The following is a 16,406-nucleotide window of genomic DNA, read 5'->3' as shown; positions in this document are numbered from 1 at the left end:
TCGTGCTGTGTTTGTCGTGTTGTCTACAGAGGTGCCGCCCCTCTCAAGTTTGTGAGGGCAAGTCCTTCCTGGCATCTGATCTTCGTTTCTCTCCCTAGGTGGGCTGTGTGGGTTCTCCCCTTCCCTCGGGGGGCCCTTTTCTTCTTCCATTGGTATCATGTATTTTCTGGGTTGGGGTGAGGAGAAGAGGCTTGTCGGCAACAGGGTAGTTGAAGGTCAGGCAGTGTGAAGGACTTTGCAGTTTTTTGCATGCTTGGGGCAGAAGTCAAGTTCCTCTGGAGGGGAGCAAAGGGTCCGGCCTCCTGTTACAGCACAGGAGATGAGAGATGGGATGATATCAGCAAGAGCTGGGTTTCTGGGAGCTGTGATTCGTATAATTATAATGTCGGGGACAGAGGCTAAGTCATCTGGAGATGTAAGGGTGCTGCTGGGAGAGAATGAGGCCTTCTTCCTGGAATCTGAGAGATGAGCATGGACGGGTGGTGGTAGAGCTTCTCTGCCCCTCTGGAAATCACAGAGGAAGTTATCAAAGCACGCTGCTGCCTTTGAAGATTAGTACAACCTCTCTGGTCTGCAATGCTGCTTGCAAACCAAGGTAGAGAAACTCCAGTCCTGCTAAAAGAGTCAGAGGTGGTCGAGTCCATTTTCCCATCCCGACTACTAAGGCCTAGCTCTGGGCAGGGCGTAGGACCCTACAAGCAGGAAGTGGTTTCCTGTCCAACTACCTCCCTTGAACCGGAGACTTCCCCAGGATGGTGAAGCTGAGCCTCTTTCCTAGACTGGGACATCTGTGGATATGTACCTGGCTAGGAATGTCAATCCGTTGACCTCCTCTGCTTCCTCTACCCCTCCAGCACCATTTCCCAGAGGGTGTCTCCAGAGTGAATGGGACTCAGGCAGCCAGCACCTTTTTCCAGTTAGCGTAGATGGTGGTTAGGGGCACTGACCTTGGGCCAAGACACCCAGTTTCAAATCCTAGCTCTTCCTCTCACTAGCTGTGTGACTTTGGGCCGGTAACTCAACCTCTTTGGTCCTGTAAAATGAAGATGATCATAGTATTTATCTCATGAAGTTTTCTCTGAGGATTAAAGAAGCTGGTGATTTGAAGCCCACAGAACAGTATATGTTCTTTCTCTCCACCCACCTCTGTCCCTTGGGGTTTTAAAAACCATAGCTTGGATCTCAAGGAATATCCAGTCAGCCCAGAGCCCTGGACACCAGCCAATGGTGAGTTAGAGGGAGGGACTCCATCTCTGTTCCCACTGGCCCCCTTCTCTCTAGTTCTCAACTCACTTCTCCCAACCCGTTTTCCTGCTCTCTTGGTTTCTCGTCTGTGTGTCTCCCTCACCACTGTCTCCTCTTCCCCTTTTCTCTTTGTCTCTCAATTTTTGTGTGTCTCTGTCTGATGTCTGTCAATATTATCTCTGTTTCTATCCCTCACTCTGTTCTGACTCGCTCGCCTCAGCTCTCTCTCTATTTCATCCCGCTTCCTCACCTTTCTCCCCCCCATCTTGATCCAACCCCTGCTTCTCATTTTTCCCGTAGTTCAGCCTCCCTCACTCCCCTGTCTCCTCACCCCCCTCTTTTGTGTGTTTCTCTTCCCTTCTCTCTTCCTGTTTTTCGCAGGCTCTCTTTTGGTCGCTGTCTCTTGATCTTTCATTTAACAAATATTTATGCAGCACTTACTATGTGCCAGGCCTTACTTTAAGCACTGAGGACACAGCAGGGAACAAAACAGGCAGAAATTTCTGCTCTCAATGGAGCTGACATATCAGTGAAGAGACAGACAAGAAATATAGATGAATAACTTAAGTATATGTTATTACTATCAGGTAGTAATAAGCACAAAGGAGAAAAATAATCAGGGCATAGGGGATAGGGAGTGATGAAGTTGCTGGTTACTGGCTAGAAGCCTAAGAGAAGTGAGGGCAGGACATGCAGATCTTGGGAGAAGAGTGCTCCAGGAATCAGGAACAGCAAGTGCAAAGGCCCTGAGGCTGAAGGTGCTTGGCTTGTTCAAGGAACAGCAAAGAGGTCAGTGTGGCTGGAGCAGAGTGAATGAGAGGGAGGGCAGGAGAAGGTTGGGGGAGAGAGAATGGGGGTAATTTGTGCAGGGCCCCATGGGACAGGGTGAGGACTTTTACTTTGATTGAGGTGGGGAAGTGGGAGGCTTCTGAGCCCGACATAGGTGTTAACAGGACCCTCCGACTGCCACGTGGGGAATGAACTGCAGGGAACGGGGGTGCAAGCTGGGAGCCCAGTAAGGAGACTACAGCCGTGATTCAGGTGACGGACGATAGCGGCTAGACCAGGGTGGTGATGGAGAGGCAAGGAGAGGTGGGTGGTCAAATTTGTGTGTATGAAATACCCATGGCATATAAGTTACTATTTTAACCATTCTGAAGTGGACAGTCACCACCATCCATCAGTCTGACAGCTGTGAAAGGAGAGAGGGAAAGAAGGACTGGGTCAGAGGAGCCTTTGGCTGTACGTCTGTGGGGTGGGGGTGGGGTGTGTGTGTCTCTGGGGCGGTCTTTGAGCAAAGGTTGCCCATCAGAGGACTCCTGGGTGGGGCTGCAGTGGGCTGGCACTAGTACCCACTGTGTTCTCATTGGGAGCTGCCCAAGGGAGGCGCGGCCTTGGCACCAATGAGGTGGAGCTGTCAGACAGCTGTGCTGTTAGCAGCAGGATCTCTTAGAGGGAGATCTGAGCAGCGCCATTCCATGGCCACCACAGGGATCTAACTGTTTCTAGTTCTTTCTGGCCTCATCCCCAGGCGGCTTCACCTGGTGCCCACAGATCCAGGAACCTGTGAGCCCCTCATTCCCATCCTAAAGAGAGAGGGAGGCCTAGTTCCCTACTGATGAGCCAAAAGGCTTGTCTTCAGTCTGATTGGATCAGCTTGGGTCACATGACAACCCCGGAACCAATGCCTGTGCCAGGAGGGTTAGACCAATCAGGACCTACTGCTGGATCTGGCCAAAGCCGGCAGACTTGACAAATCCTCAGCCAAACTGCAAGGACTGGGGCTACCAGGAGGGGGCGCTAAAGAGTCGCAGTCCTCCAGGATCCTGCCGTTCTCCCCCACGTCCAAGTTGAAGTCGAAAATTTACAACAATCAGAGCAGGAGTATGGGTAGATGACGTGTGAAAGGCCTGCCGATAGAATCCCCTATCCCTTATCCGTAATTCCGAATTCCAAAAAGCTCTGACAACCAAAAAAAGAGTTTCTTCAGGGGGTCATTTTGGCCCAGTCTCACATGGCGGCAAGTCAGCTAATATGCGTTCTTAACACTATTTATCTCCGTTGGTGTGAATTTTCACACATTTTGCTGCAAATATATTAACATGTCTGATGGAGCAGGGTCTGCTTCAATCCCCTGGGAGCATTACATAATATATGGCATTCGCTCAGAATTACCTTTCTAAAATTGGAACAGTTCTGAGTTCTGAAACGCATCTGTCCCCAAAGACTTCAGCTAAGGGATTGTGGACCTCTAATTGGGCACGCTGCCAAACCTAGATTCATCTTAATTATTTGTTCAACATTTATTTAATGGCTTTGGGAAGAAACTCATTTTCCATTACGATCTTTTTTTAAAAATAGAGAATGAGTTCATTTACTAAATCCCTTTTGTTAACGATATGCTATTTTAGTGTGTGTGTGTCTGTGCATGTGAAAGTGTGTCTGTGTATGACTATGTGAGTGTGTCCATGTGTGAAGCTGTGTCTGTATGTGTGTGAAAGTATTTCTGTGTGTGTACATATGGGGGTCTGTGGAGAGATGGTGTGTGTGAGTGTGTGTTTGATCTTGTCTGCGTGTCTGTGCCCGTGTGTGTTTGTGAGCATCTAGTTATGTCTGTATGTAATTTTGTGTGTGTGCATGTGACCGTGGATCTCCGTGTGAATGTCTGTGTGTATGTGTGTGAATGTGCAGGAGAGGAGACATGGTTCACGGTTTAAAGTTAATATGCTGAAATAAAATCCTCATTTCTCGCGACCATCTCTGCTTCTGTCTTAGAATTTCAGCGAACTCCACAAAACGACTCAAATTTTGCGCTGTCAAGCAATACCTTATACTTCCACTAGAGGTCGCCTGTCCACCTGGGCCAGAAGAAACTAATTCCTGGGAGTTTGTAGATCCTTGCAGAGAAGTGCCAGGGACAGCTAGCTCAGGCTTGCCTCAGCTGCACATAGAGCAGCAGTTCTCAAACTTACTGGTCTCAGGATTCTTTTACACCCTTAAAAATTCTTGAGAACCCAAAGAGTTTTTTTGTATGTGTGTTATATTTATCGATATTTAAGCATTAAGGGGCTTCCCTGGTGGTCCAGTGCGTAAGACTCTGCGCTCCCAATGCAGGGGGCCAGGGTCCGATCCCTGGTCGGGGAACTAGAGCCTGCATGCGTGCTGCAACTAAAAGCCCGCATGCCTCAGTGAAGATCCCGCATGTCGCAACTAAGACCTGACACAGCCTAAATAAATATTTTAAAAATATATATTTAAGTATTAAGATGGAGAAGTTAAAAATTATTTAGTAAGTCATTTAAAAATAACCATGATAAATCCATTGCGTTTCTGCAACGGTTTTATTGTGGTAAAATGTACATAACATAAAATTTACCATTTTAACCATTTTTAAACATACAGTTGAGGGCTTCCCTCGTGGCGCAGTGGTTAAGAATCCGCCTGCCAATGCAGGGGATATGGGTTCGAGTCCTGGTCCAGGAAGATCCCACATGCCCTGGAGCAACTAAGCCTGTGAGCCACAACTACTGAGCCCACATGCTGCAACTACTGAAGCCCGCGCGCATAGAGCCCATGCTCCACAACAAGAGAAACCACTGCAATGAGAAGCCCGCGCACCACAACGAAGAGGAGCCCCCGCTCCCCGCAACTAGAGAAAGCCCGCACGCAGCAACGAAGACCCAACGCAACCAAAAATAAATAAATAATTTTTAAAAAATGTATACAGTTCAGAGGCATTACGTAAATTCACATTGTGTGCAACCATTATGATCACTCATTTCCAGCATTTCTTTTTATCTTCCCAAACTGAAACTCTACTCACTAAACAATAATTCCTCATCACCCCCACACCAGGTAATCTCTATTCTACTTTAGGTCTCTATGAATTTGCCTATTCTATGTACCTCATGTAAATGGAATCATACAGCATTTGTTCTTTTGTGCCTGTCTCATTTCACTTAGCATCATGTTTTCAAAGTTTATTCATGTTGTAGCATGTGTCAGAATTTCCTTCCTTTTTAAGATTGAGTAATATTTCATTGCACACAGATACCCCATTTTGTTTATTCATGTGTTGATGGACATTTTGAAACATTGCATTTAAACATAAATAACATTTTAAATGAGAAATGCTATATTTTCCAAAATAAAAAAAATTTAATGAGAAGAATGGCATTATTTTACATTTCTGAGAATAAGTAATGTCCAGTTCAAGAGAAGACAACTGGATTTTCAGAGTTGCTTTTTCACTTGATCTGTTGCAATATCACAAGTCATCTGGCCTCTGGAAAATTCTGGGTGAAGTCCAGCCAAGCCATGGGAAATCCTGAGAGTGGGCTTTTCCAGCCTGTTAACCGCCAACCACACCACCCTGAAACTTATGTGGTTGTAAAACCGCCTTTAGCCTTCCATGTCATCTGCATTTAACATCTGGTCCGGGTACAATTACTTATGATTTTGCCAGTATCATCTTGCTATGTGGTCCATGGATCGTAAATAAAATAAAAATAATCTGGTGGTCATACAGTCACACTGCAACTACGTAATGATGATGAGTCTGTGGATATACTGCTGGTAATGTATCAATTCACTATAGTTGGGTAACAAACAATCAAAACCTGTGTGTGATGTACACATATTGTAACCAAAAGTGTGGTCCAGCTGCTCACAGCTCAAAAGCCAATAAAGAGGCAAGGTTGGTGGCAAGGAAAGTTTTCTTTACTTTGGTTGCCAGCAACCAGTGGTGGGGCGGGGAGGGTGGACACATGTTCAAAGGCTGACTTTCCCCCCGCCCCGACAATCAGGAGGCAAGAGCTTTTATAGACAGAGGGAGGGGGCTCCATGCAGAAACAAAACAATCCGCTCTGACAGTCGTCTTGAAATTGGTCATCAGTGGTCTGATTAGCATCATCTTGATTGTTTTAAGTACAGTTAATCTTCAGTTCCAGGGTCGGTTTGTTCCCATTTCCTTGAGGCCAGTTCTCAGAATTGTGGCAGCTTATGTCATGGCTACACTCTGGTCATCATGTAGTTAACTTCTTCCACTTGCTGGAGTTTTCAGTATCAGACAGCTCACAGGATAGGCTCAGAATATTATCTATAGCCCTTGAGAAGGAACTAAAGGTCCTTGACTATGCTTAATGACTAAACTATTATTATTATTTAGTCTTGTTGGACTGATTTCCTCTGTTTCTTCATTTTCTCACTTCTCTGATTAAACTTATTCTTGGGCTAACATTTTTCCACAGACGAAAGGCAGGTGGAGGACATGCGGAGGGGGAGGGACCTTAGGGTCTTGCTCCGTTTCAATATGAACATTTATTTAGCTCATGCTGAGAGTCACCTAGCTGATTGTGGCTGGATAGCTCTACTGATCTTGGCTGGGCCATCCCATATGTCTGAGGTCATCTGGGGCATGATTGATTGGGGCTGGGCATGGCGGGCTGCCTCGCTGATCTTGACTGGGCTGCCTCAGGTGTTTGTGGATGGGCTGATCTTGGCTGGCCTTGGCTGGTGCATTCAATGCTTGGGACCAGCGGTCTATCCCAGGACCTCTCCTGTTGATGGCAGAGGTGTGAACTTAACTATACAGGTACATGTCAAGCCTCTGTTTGTGTTCTGTGTACCATCATACTATTGGCCAAACAAGTCACATGGCCAAGCCCAATATAAAGGGATGGAAGTATTATACATTCCTTCCAAGGAGATGAGGTGGATGGAGTGAAGACTTCTGAAGAGTAATCCAATCTGCTACAGGTGGTCATGTCCCAACCTAGGCCACCATGTGGGGGGAGGGGGGGTTGGGGAAAGGGCCTGGACGTTGTGTTCAAACCTGAACCTGAGAACCAAAGTATGAGCATCCAGTAAGGGTGATATGAACGGCATGAATATTAATATTGTGCCTCAGAGAGGTTAAATAGTAATTTGCAGAGCAGTGAGTGTGTGTGTTGGGGGGATGAGTGGGTGGGAAGATGAAAATCCAGGCCATCTGACTCTGAACTGTTTCATTTCACTGTTTATTTTGCTTCTTAGCCCAAACCATATGGAGAGCCCACGTGCAGACACTCTGGTTTAAAATCCTGGCTGTGCTCCCACTTGACAGCCAGAATCAACTGTCAGTCATGTGAGTAAGCCCCCTGGGACATCCAGCCAGCCAAGCCTTCAGATGAGTGCAGCCCCAGCCAGCATCCGACTGGCCAAGGGAAAATTAAAACTATGGTCAAGCGTGGACTAGTTCTTAGAATTTGCAGGCTGAAGTGGTACATATTCCTCCTTCTCATGTTTCACTGGGCAGGGAAAGTCACATGGCCCCGCCAAACCTCCAATAGGTGGAACCCTACCATGTGCCCAGGAGAGCCACAGTATTTGAGACCGTCTCTACTGACTGTCACAAATGGGTTGTTTCCTGCTCTGAACCACGAGTCACACATTCTGCAGATCCTCTGTGAAAGACACCATTTTTGACTAGAAATTGGGCTTGCTTTCTCTTTATAACAGAATAGAATCACCATTGCCCACTAGTGTCACAAGTAAAAAGTGGCCACAAATCTCCCCACTTACACCCTTTGCATTTGACTTTGTAGCTCCTCCTTTCAAGGGATAACATCAGTTTCCCCACCCCTTAAATGTGGGCTAGCCTTGACCAATAGAATGTGGCAGATGTGATGTTGTGTTAGTTCTGAGTCTAGGTCTTGAGAGTCTTTGTGTCTTCCGTTTGCTTCCTTGGAAAGTTTCCACTGCCAAGGGAATAAGCCTGGGCTAACCTGCTGGAGGATGAGAGCCTGAACCAAGAAGACCACAGGCACCCATCCAACTCCCGGAAACAGGGCCACCTACCCAACCCACAGCTGACTTCAGATGCATGGGTTAGGTCATCCAAGACCAAAAGAACCATTCAGCTGACCCATGGATCTGTGAGCAACAAGAAAAGTTATTGTTTTAAACCATTAATATTGGGAGATATTTGTTACATAGCTGTCTTTGTCCATTTGGGCTTCTGTAACAAATTACCATAGACTGGGTGGCTTAAACAACAAATATCTATTTCTTATAGTTCTGGAGGCTGGGAAGTCCAGGTTCAAGATGCCAACAGATTCTGTGTCTGGTGAGAGATCACTCCCTGGTTTGTAGACAGCTGCCTTCTTGCTGTGTCCTCACATGGCAAAAGGGTCAGAGAGCTCTCTGGGGTCTCTTTTGTAAAGGCACTAATCCTATTCATGAGAGCTCCACTCTCATCACCTAATCACCCCAAAGGCCCTACCTCCTAATTCCATCACATTCGGGATTATGTTTCAACCTACGAATTTTGGAGGGGACAAAAACATTCAGTCTGTAACAAGAGCCATAGTTAACTGATACACCACGGGTTCTTCATTTCTTCTCTTAGTGTGACAATAAAGGCCTTGGAACATTTTAACACTTTGTCAGCCAGTCCTCTTTCAGAACATTGTTCAGAGGATGAGAAATCTTTTTGTTGTCTGTCCCCACTGCCCAGGAAGCCTGGGGCTCAGGACTGTGGATGATTTCCACTTTCTGGCAGAGGATGGGAGCAATGATGGTAAACCCCTAGGAAGTGCTTGGCACTGAGTTGGATAGGGAACAAGGAGAGAGTGTTTCTTGTTATCTATTCTGTTTTCTGATGTCCTAAAATTCCCACTTTACTGTGACAAAAATAATCAAAGTGTGGTTTTCGTCAAGAGAGAAGAGGCAGCTGTAATTCTGGCTGTCAGATTGATAGACAGAAACAGCAGATGTTGTAAGGAAATGGAGAAGAGGGAGAGACAGGAAAAATGAGACAAGGAAAGACCTGGGAGATGGATAATATGTGGGTTTGGGAAATGGAAATGGAGATTGAGATAAAGACCAAACGGAGATGAAGTCGCTGGAATTCTGAGAGGTGTAAATTGAGAAACACCTAGACAGGTGTGTCGGGGGTCCCCAAGACAACTCTCAGGTTTAGAGACTTACTAGAAGGGCTCGCAGAACTCAGAAAGGCTGTCATAGTCATGTTTATGGTATATTACAGTAAAAGGCTAAAGATTAAAATCGGCAAAGGTAAAAGGTGCACAGGGCAGAATCCAGGAGAGACCAGGCACAAGCTTCCAGGGGTCCCGCCCAGTGGAGTCATAGGACAGTACTTATTTCTTTCCAGTACGTCATGTGATGACACGCATGGAGTACTACCAATCAGGTAGCTCACCTGAGCCTCCATGTCCAGGGTTTTCATTGGGGGTCAGTCACATAGGCATGAAGAACCCAGGGACCATTATTCTGTCTACCACACTGTACAATGGAAAGTTAGAAAGAAAAAGGTATAAACTCCTGGGACCTGCAATGACATGATGAAACTCCAGAGCATTTTACTGAGTGAAAGAAGCCGGGTCAAAAAAGAGAAAATCTTCATACTATGTGTTTCCATCAGTATGAAGTTCTAGAAAATATAAAGTAATGTATAGTGACAGGAAGATCAGTGGTTTCCTGAAAAAGAAGGTGGAGGGAGCGAGAGATAGATTACAAAAAGCCACAGAGAAACTTCTGAGTATTATGGAAATGTTAGTTAAATTGATTGTAGTGATGGTTTCACATACATATTTCTTTTTAAAAATAATTTCTTTATTTAATTAATTTATTTTTGGCTGCATTGGGTCTTTGTTGCTGCGTGCGGGCTTTCTCTAGTTGCGGTGAGCGGGCGCTACTCTTCATTGCGGTGCGCAGGCTTTTCATTGCAGTGGCTTCTTTTGTTGCGGAGCATGGGCTCTAGGTGCGTGGGCTCCGTAGTTGTGCTGCACGGGCTTTGTTGTTCCGCGGCATGTGGGATCTTCCTGGACCAGGACTCGAACCTATGTTCTCTGCATTGGCAGGTGGATTCATAACCACTGCGCCACCAGGGAAGCCCCAGCACTTGGTATCTTAATCTGTTCAGGTTATTGTGAAATGCTTAGAACAGCCCCTGGTACCAGGCAATGGTTTGATGAGCGTTGGCTATTATTATTATTATTATTGCTGGTGGTGTTGTTTTCCGCCAGCCTTTGAGAGGCCCTCTCCTTGACGCATCCTTCAGAGTTTTCCTCCCAGTCTCCCCGTGGTGCTTACTGCCACCTCCTGTGTCTCAAATTCCACAGTGCCGAAAGTTCTGGTGAGCCAGTCTAGCCAGGATCAGAAGCCTGTGTGGACCTGCTGCTGTTAATTCACAACATCTTGCCTCAGAAGCCACTGTGCCCACAGCTGAGAGCCTTGGCATGGATTGCTAACATCTGACTGGCTCTGGGCTTCCTGTGGTTGCTGGCAGGCTGGTGGCTGACCACAGCTATACCTCCTTGGGGTGTGGTAGCTGCAGCCCCCTTCTCAGTCCTGCCCCTCCACATGGGGTCAGCTCTGAACGGTCCTAGGGACTTGAGGTCACAAAACCACGAGTCTATATGCCACTTGGTCACAATCCTTTTCTGCTTTCTCTTTCCGTTGCGTAAATTTTAAGCCTCTCAGGGCTACTTTAAAAAAAAAAAACAAGCTGGGACTTCCCTGGTGGTCCAGTGGGTAAGACTCCGTGCTCGCAATGCAGGGGGCCCCGGTTCGATCCCTGATCGGGGAACTAGATCTCGCATGCGTGCTGCAAACTAAGAGTTCTCATGCCGCAACTAAGACCCGGCGCAGCCAAAATAATAAATAGTAAAAGAAAAACCTTTCATTGAAATATAGGACACAGACAGAAAAGTTCACAAACCATAAAGGGGCAGCTTAAGGAATTTTCACAGTTGAATGTCTCTGTGGGACCAACAACCTGATCAAGAAAAAGAATGTTTCTAGCCCCCAGATTCCTCTCTGCCCCAGTGCCCCTTACCATGTCTACCCCTCGAAAATAACCTCTATCCTGGATTATGACACCAAAGCCTAGTTTTGTCTGCTGTGGACCTCATGTAAACAGAATTATACAGTATGTACACATCAGCGTCTGGCTTCTCTCATGCAGTGGAATCACTCTGAGATTCAGCCATGTTGTTTGTTGCATGTATTAGTTTCCTTCTTTTCTTTTCTTTTCTTTTGGCCACCCTGTGTGGCATGCAGGACCTTAGTTCCCTGACCAGGGATCGAATCCGCACGCCCTGCATTGGGAGCATGAAGTTTTAACCACTGGAATGCCAGGGAAGTCCCCTAGTTTTTTTTTTTTTTTTTTTTTTTTTTGCGGTACGCGAGCCTCTCACTGCTGTGGCCTCTCCCGTTGCGGAACACAGGCTCCGGACGTGCAGGTTCAGCGGCCATGGCTCACGGGCCCAGCCGCTCCGCGGCATGTGGGATCCTCCTGGACCAGGACACGAACCCGTGTCCCCTGCATCGGCAGGCGGACTCCCAACCACTGCGCCACCAGGGAAGCCCTTCTCCTAGTTTTTTTAAATATTAGTTTTTGTATTCTTCTCTGCTGCTATATAGTATTCCATTGTATGAATGTACAATGTATTTATCCATTCTACAGCCGATTGGATACTTTTAGATTGGATTCCAGTTGTTGGTTATTATGAATAAAGCTTCTATGAACACTCTAGTACATTATTTTGCTGGACACATGTTGGGTTCTCTATCAGGTAAATACCTAGTAGTGGGATTGCTGGGTCATAGGTTAGGTGTGTATCTAGTTTTAGTAGATGCCATGTTTCTTAAATTAAAGCAGCCCTTCCTGATGCTGATCTGACCTCTGTCCTCTAGGATGTATTTTCCCATTTGCCCACTGGAATAGAGTTTTAACAGGACACAGGAACATCCAACTCAAGACCAGGTTTTTCAGCCTCCCTTGCAGTGGTCAGCTGACCATGTTTCAGGCAATGGGCTGTGAATGGGAGGCCAAGGGTACCACTTCTGAGTCTCATCCTTAAAAGGTTTGGGCATCTGTGCCCCGTCCTCTTTTTTCCTTTCCTGCTCGGATGAGGTGAGAGCCAGCACAGCCATCTTAGACCCCACAGTGGAAGCCATGAGTTACACTGGTTTGTGAGAGAGAAATGAACTTAAGGGGAATAGTCAGAGATGGGTCCCCTGGTCAGATTGTGTGTGTGCCCTGACATGAAGCGCTGTCTGGAAAGGGTACCTCTTTATACGTCACAAAGGTTTTGGCTGGGCTAATGGTGGCTCCATAGCAGGGCTATCCTATAGAAATATATATTTTAAATTTATTTATTTTATTTATTTACTTTTGGCTGTGTTGGGTCTTCGTCGCTGTGCTTCAGCTTTCTGTACTTGCGGCGAGCGGAGGCTGCTCTTTGTTGCGGTGCGCGGGCTTCTCATTGCAGTGGCTTCTCTTTGTTGCAGAGCACGGGCTCTAGGCGTGCAGGCTTCAGTAGTTGTAGTGCGCGGGCTCAGTAGTCGTGGCTCACGGTCTCTAGAGTGCAGGCTCAGTAGATGTGGCGCACGGGCGTAGGTGATCCACGGCATGTGGCATCTTCCTGGACTAGGGATCGAACCCATTTCCCCTTCATTGGCGGGCGGATTCTTAACCACTGCGCCACCAGGGAAGTCCCTATCCTATAGGAATATAATGTAAGCCATGAATGCAAGCCTCATAGGTAATGTTAATTTTTCAAGTGGCTGTGTTAGAAAAGAAACAAATGAAATAATAACATATTTAATAATATAATTGTATTTTAGATTAATATCAACAATATAAACATATATTAATATATTATAGTCATAGTAAGATGTTAATATTATGTAGTTATATTGTAACATATAATGATGTTTTAAAATGTTTTAAATTATTTAAAAAATTTTTATTGGGGCTTCCCTGGTGGCGCAGTGGTTGAGAGTCCGCCTGCCGATGCAGGGGACACGGGTTCGTGCCCCGGTCCGGGAAGATCCCACATGCTGCGGAGCGGCTGGGCCCGTGAGCCATGGCCGCTGAGCCTGCACGTCCGGAGCCTGTGCTCCGCAACGGGAGAGGCCACAGCAGTGAGAGGTCCACGTAACGCAAAAAAAAAAAAAAAAATTATTGGAGTGTAGTTGATTTACAATGTTGTGTTAGTTTCAGGTGTACAGCAAAGTGAATCAGTTATACATATACATCTATCCACTATTTTTTAGATTCTTTTCCCATATAGGTCATTACAGACTACTGAGTAGAGTTCCCCGTGCTGTACAGTAGGTTCCCATTAGTTATCTATTTTAAAAATGATCTTTTTTTTTTTTTTTTTTTTTTTTTTTGCGGTACGCGGGCCTCTCACTGTTGTGGCCTCTTCCGTTGAGGAGCACAGGCTCCGGACGCGCAGGCTCAGCGGCCATGGCTCACGGGCCCAGCCGCTCCGCGGCATGTGGGATCTTCCCGGACCGGGGCGCGAACCCACGTCCCCTGAATCGGCAGGCGGACTCTCAACCACTGGGCCACCAAGGAAGCCCTAAAAATGATCTTTACTATGTAACAATAACAATAATATATAGCTGACCCTTGAACAACATGCGTTTGAACTGGGCAGATCCACTTACTTGCGGGTTATTTCCCAATAGATATAGTACCTGTACTTTCATTTTACAGATTTTTAAATTAACTAAGTGTGTGGAAAAGTTTGTGTTCGATTAGAGATCACAATATGTGGAATCAAAAGAACTAGAGTTTGAGTCCTGATTCTATCCAAACTGTTTCCACTTCCTGCCCTTGGGTGAGTCATTTATCAATTCCTTTTTGTTTTTGAGACAGAGAGAGCAGTACTAGGATTTTCGACCACATGGGGGTCAGTGCCCCTAACCTCCACTTTCTTCGGGCGTCAACTGTAATTAATAATATATTATACTTAACACAATTTCTCCAAAATTTTATTATTTGAACATGTAATACAATATAAAAATTGTTGAGATGTTTTACAATCTTTTTTTTTTTTTCCAGTAAGTCTTAGAAATCTGGTGTGTGTGTTATACTCAGGGAGGGCACATCTCAAGTTGGACTCACCACATTTCCGTTACTCAGTAGCTGCATGTGGCTGGTGGCTGCTGTATTGAGCCGCCCAGGTCGGGTCTTGAGGAAGAGGATGAAGAGACACCAGCATAAAGGTTGCTAATACTGAGAACGATATTTGTACCCCCTCTGCCCTGCAAGTCCATTTCTAGAGAGTTATCTGCAATAAGTCCTCGTACACAGGCACCAGGATGTATGTGCAAGGCTGCTCATTGTGATATGGACAAAAATATTGGAAACAACCTAAAGTTCCACCAACATGGAAGTGATCAAATAAACAGGTTTCAAACTAACAGTGGACTTACGATGCTGTTACAAAAACATGAGGGGCTTAAATGTACTTACAAAAACATTGTTCTGAAAAAATAGTGATAAAAACACATTATTGGAACAATTGATGAAATGTGAATGAGGATGGTGCCTTACATAAGGTGTTGTATCACATTTCCTTTCTGCTTTTACTATCCCAGCCACTTCCTTTTAAATTTGAAATTACATCAACATAAAAAGTTATAAGAATTATTCTGAGAGGCAGTTCATAACTTCGCTAAAGGTCCAGGACATAGAAAATGTTAAGAACTCAAGATTTGAAGGCAATGCACAACTTTGGTCCAAAAATCTTAAAAAAATCAAGCGGGTGTGACCTTGCCTCCTGAGTCTCCCACAGCTCAGGGACCCTCTTTTTTTTTAATTAATTAATTTTTGGCTGCATTGGGTCTTCATTGCTGAGTCCCGGTTTTCTCTACTTGGGGGCGAGCAGGGGCTATTCTTTGTTGTGGTTCGTGGGCTTCTCGTTGCGGTGGCTTATCTTTGTTGCGAAGCACAGGCTCTAGGCGCGTGGGCTCAGTAGTTGTGGCGCTCAGGCTTAGTCACTCCGCGGCATGTGGGATCTTCCCGGACCACGGCTGGAACCTGTGTGCCCTGCATTGGCAGGCGGATTCTTAACCACTGCGCCACCAGGGAAGTGCCTCAGACGCCCTCTTGAGGTCAGGGTTGGTATAACAACCACGCATTCCTACCAGCCCCAAATCGCCACAACTAGACCTTCAAAATCCTCCCCGAGTCACGTCCACAACACATGGCTTCATTTAGTAGAACAGAAACTTGCCGAACATCGTGCACTCACATATCCATTCCCAAACACAAACACCACATTTGTAAACGTCTGGGTGAATACACTCCAAACTGCTAATAGGAGTTTCAGAAGGTTAGCAGTCAGGGGATTTTTCAATGCTTTTTTTGGGGGGTGGGGGTGAGGAGGGCATTTCTGGATTGTTCAAATGTTTACAAGGTGCATGGATCATCTTTGCAATAAAAAGAAAGCTAGATCTTCACAAACTGAAGCTTGCTGGAGAAAAATACTCTTTGTGGAGGAATGATGTGGGTGGTCTACAGGAGAGTTGCAGACAAGCATGGGAAAAATGAACCTGTTCCTGCACCCGCCGTAATAATCATGCTCATTGTGGTAGACTGAAGAATGGTTCCCAGTGATGTCTGCATCCTAATTCCTGGAACCCAGGGCGTGACTTTATATAGGAAAAAGGACTTTGCAGATAAATTAAGGATCTTGAAATGGGAGATTATCCTGGATTATCTAGGGGGTCCTTAAATGTAATCACAAGGGTCCTTAAATGAGGGAGGCAGAGGGAGATTTGAGACACACAGTAGGAGGGCAGCAGATGTGACCGTAGAGGCAGAGATTGGAGTGATGTGGCCACAAGCCAAGGAATGCTGGCGGAGACCAGAGCTGGAAGAGGCAGGAACAGATTCTGCTCTGGAGCCTATAGAGGAAGTGTGGCCTTGGCGACATTTTGATTTCGGATTTCTGGCCTCTAGAACTGTGAAAGGATACATTTTTGTTGTTTTATGGCGATTTGTTACAGCAGCAATAAGAAACTAAATCAGGTAGAATCCTTCCCTGCCCCAGACTCCAGCGTGTTTCCACAAGAACCCAGAATGGGGCTGGAAAGGATGGTGGTGGCTCTGGGTGTGTGTGTGCCAACTTCAAAACTCTAGGGAGGAAGACGGAACAGTCCCCAAGTGCTGGGCCACCTCCACAGACCTGCTTTGCCTCTCTGGGCCTCAATGGAACCTGGTTGGGAGGCTGGGTCTCACAATCCCTGTTTCCCAGGTTTAAGCCAGTTGGACCCCTGAGATTTTCCACTGCTATCTGGGGCCATAGAAGGAAAGGAAGATATCATCTCAAATGGGGCAAACCAAGGCCTGGAGAGGG

The sequence above is a fragment of the Globicephala melas genome, chromosome 19, assembly GCF_963455315.2.
Source record: "Globicephala melas chromosome 19, mGloMel1.2, whole genome shotgun sequence".
NCBI lineage: Eukaryota > Metazoa > Chordata > Mammalia > Artiodactyla > Delphinidae > Globicephala > Globicephala melas.
The sequence above is the reverse complement of the archived record's forward strand: the minus strand, read 5'-3'. Positions refer to the sequence as shown.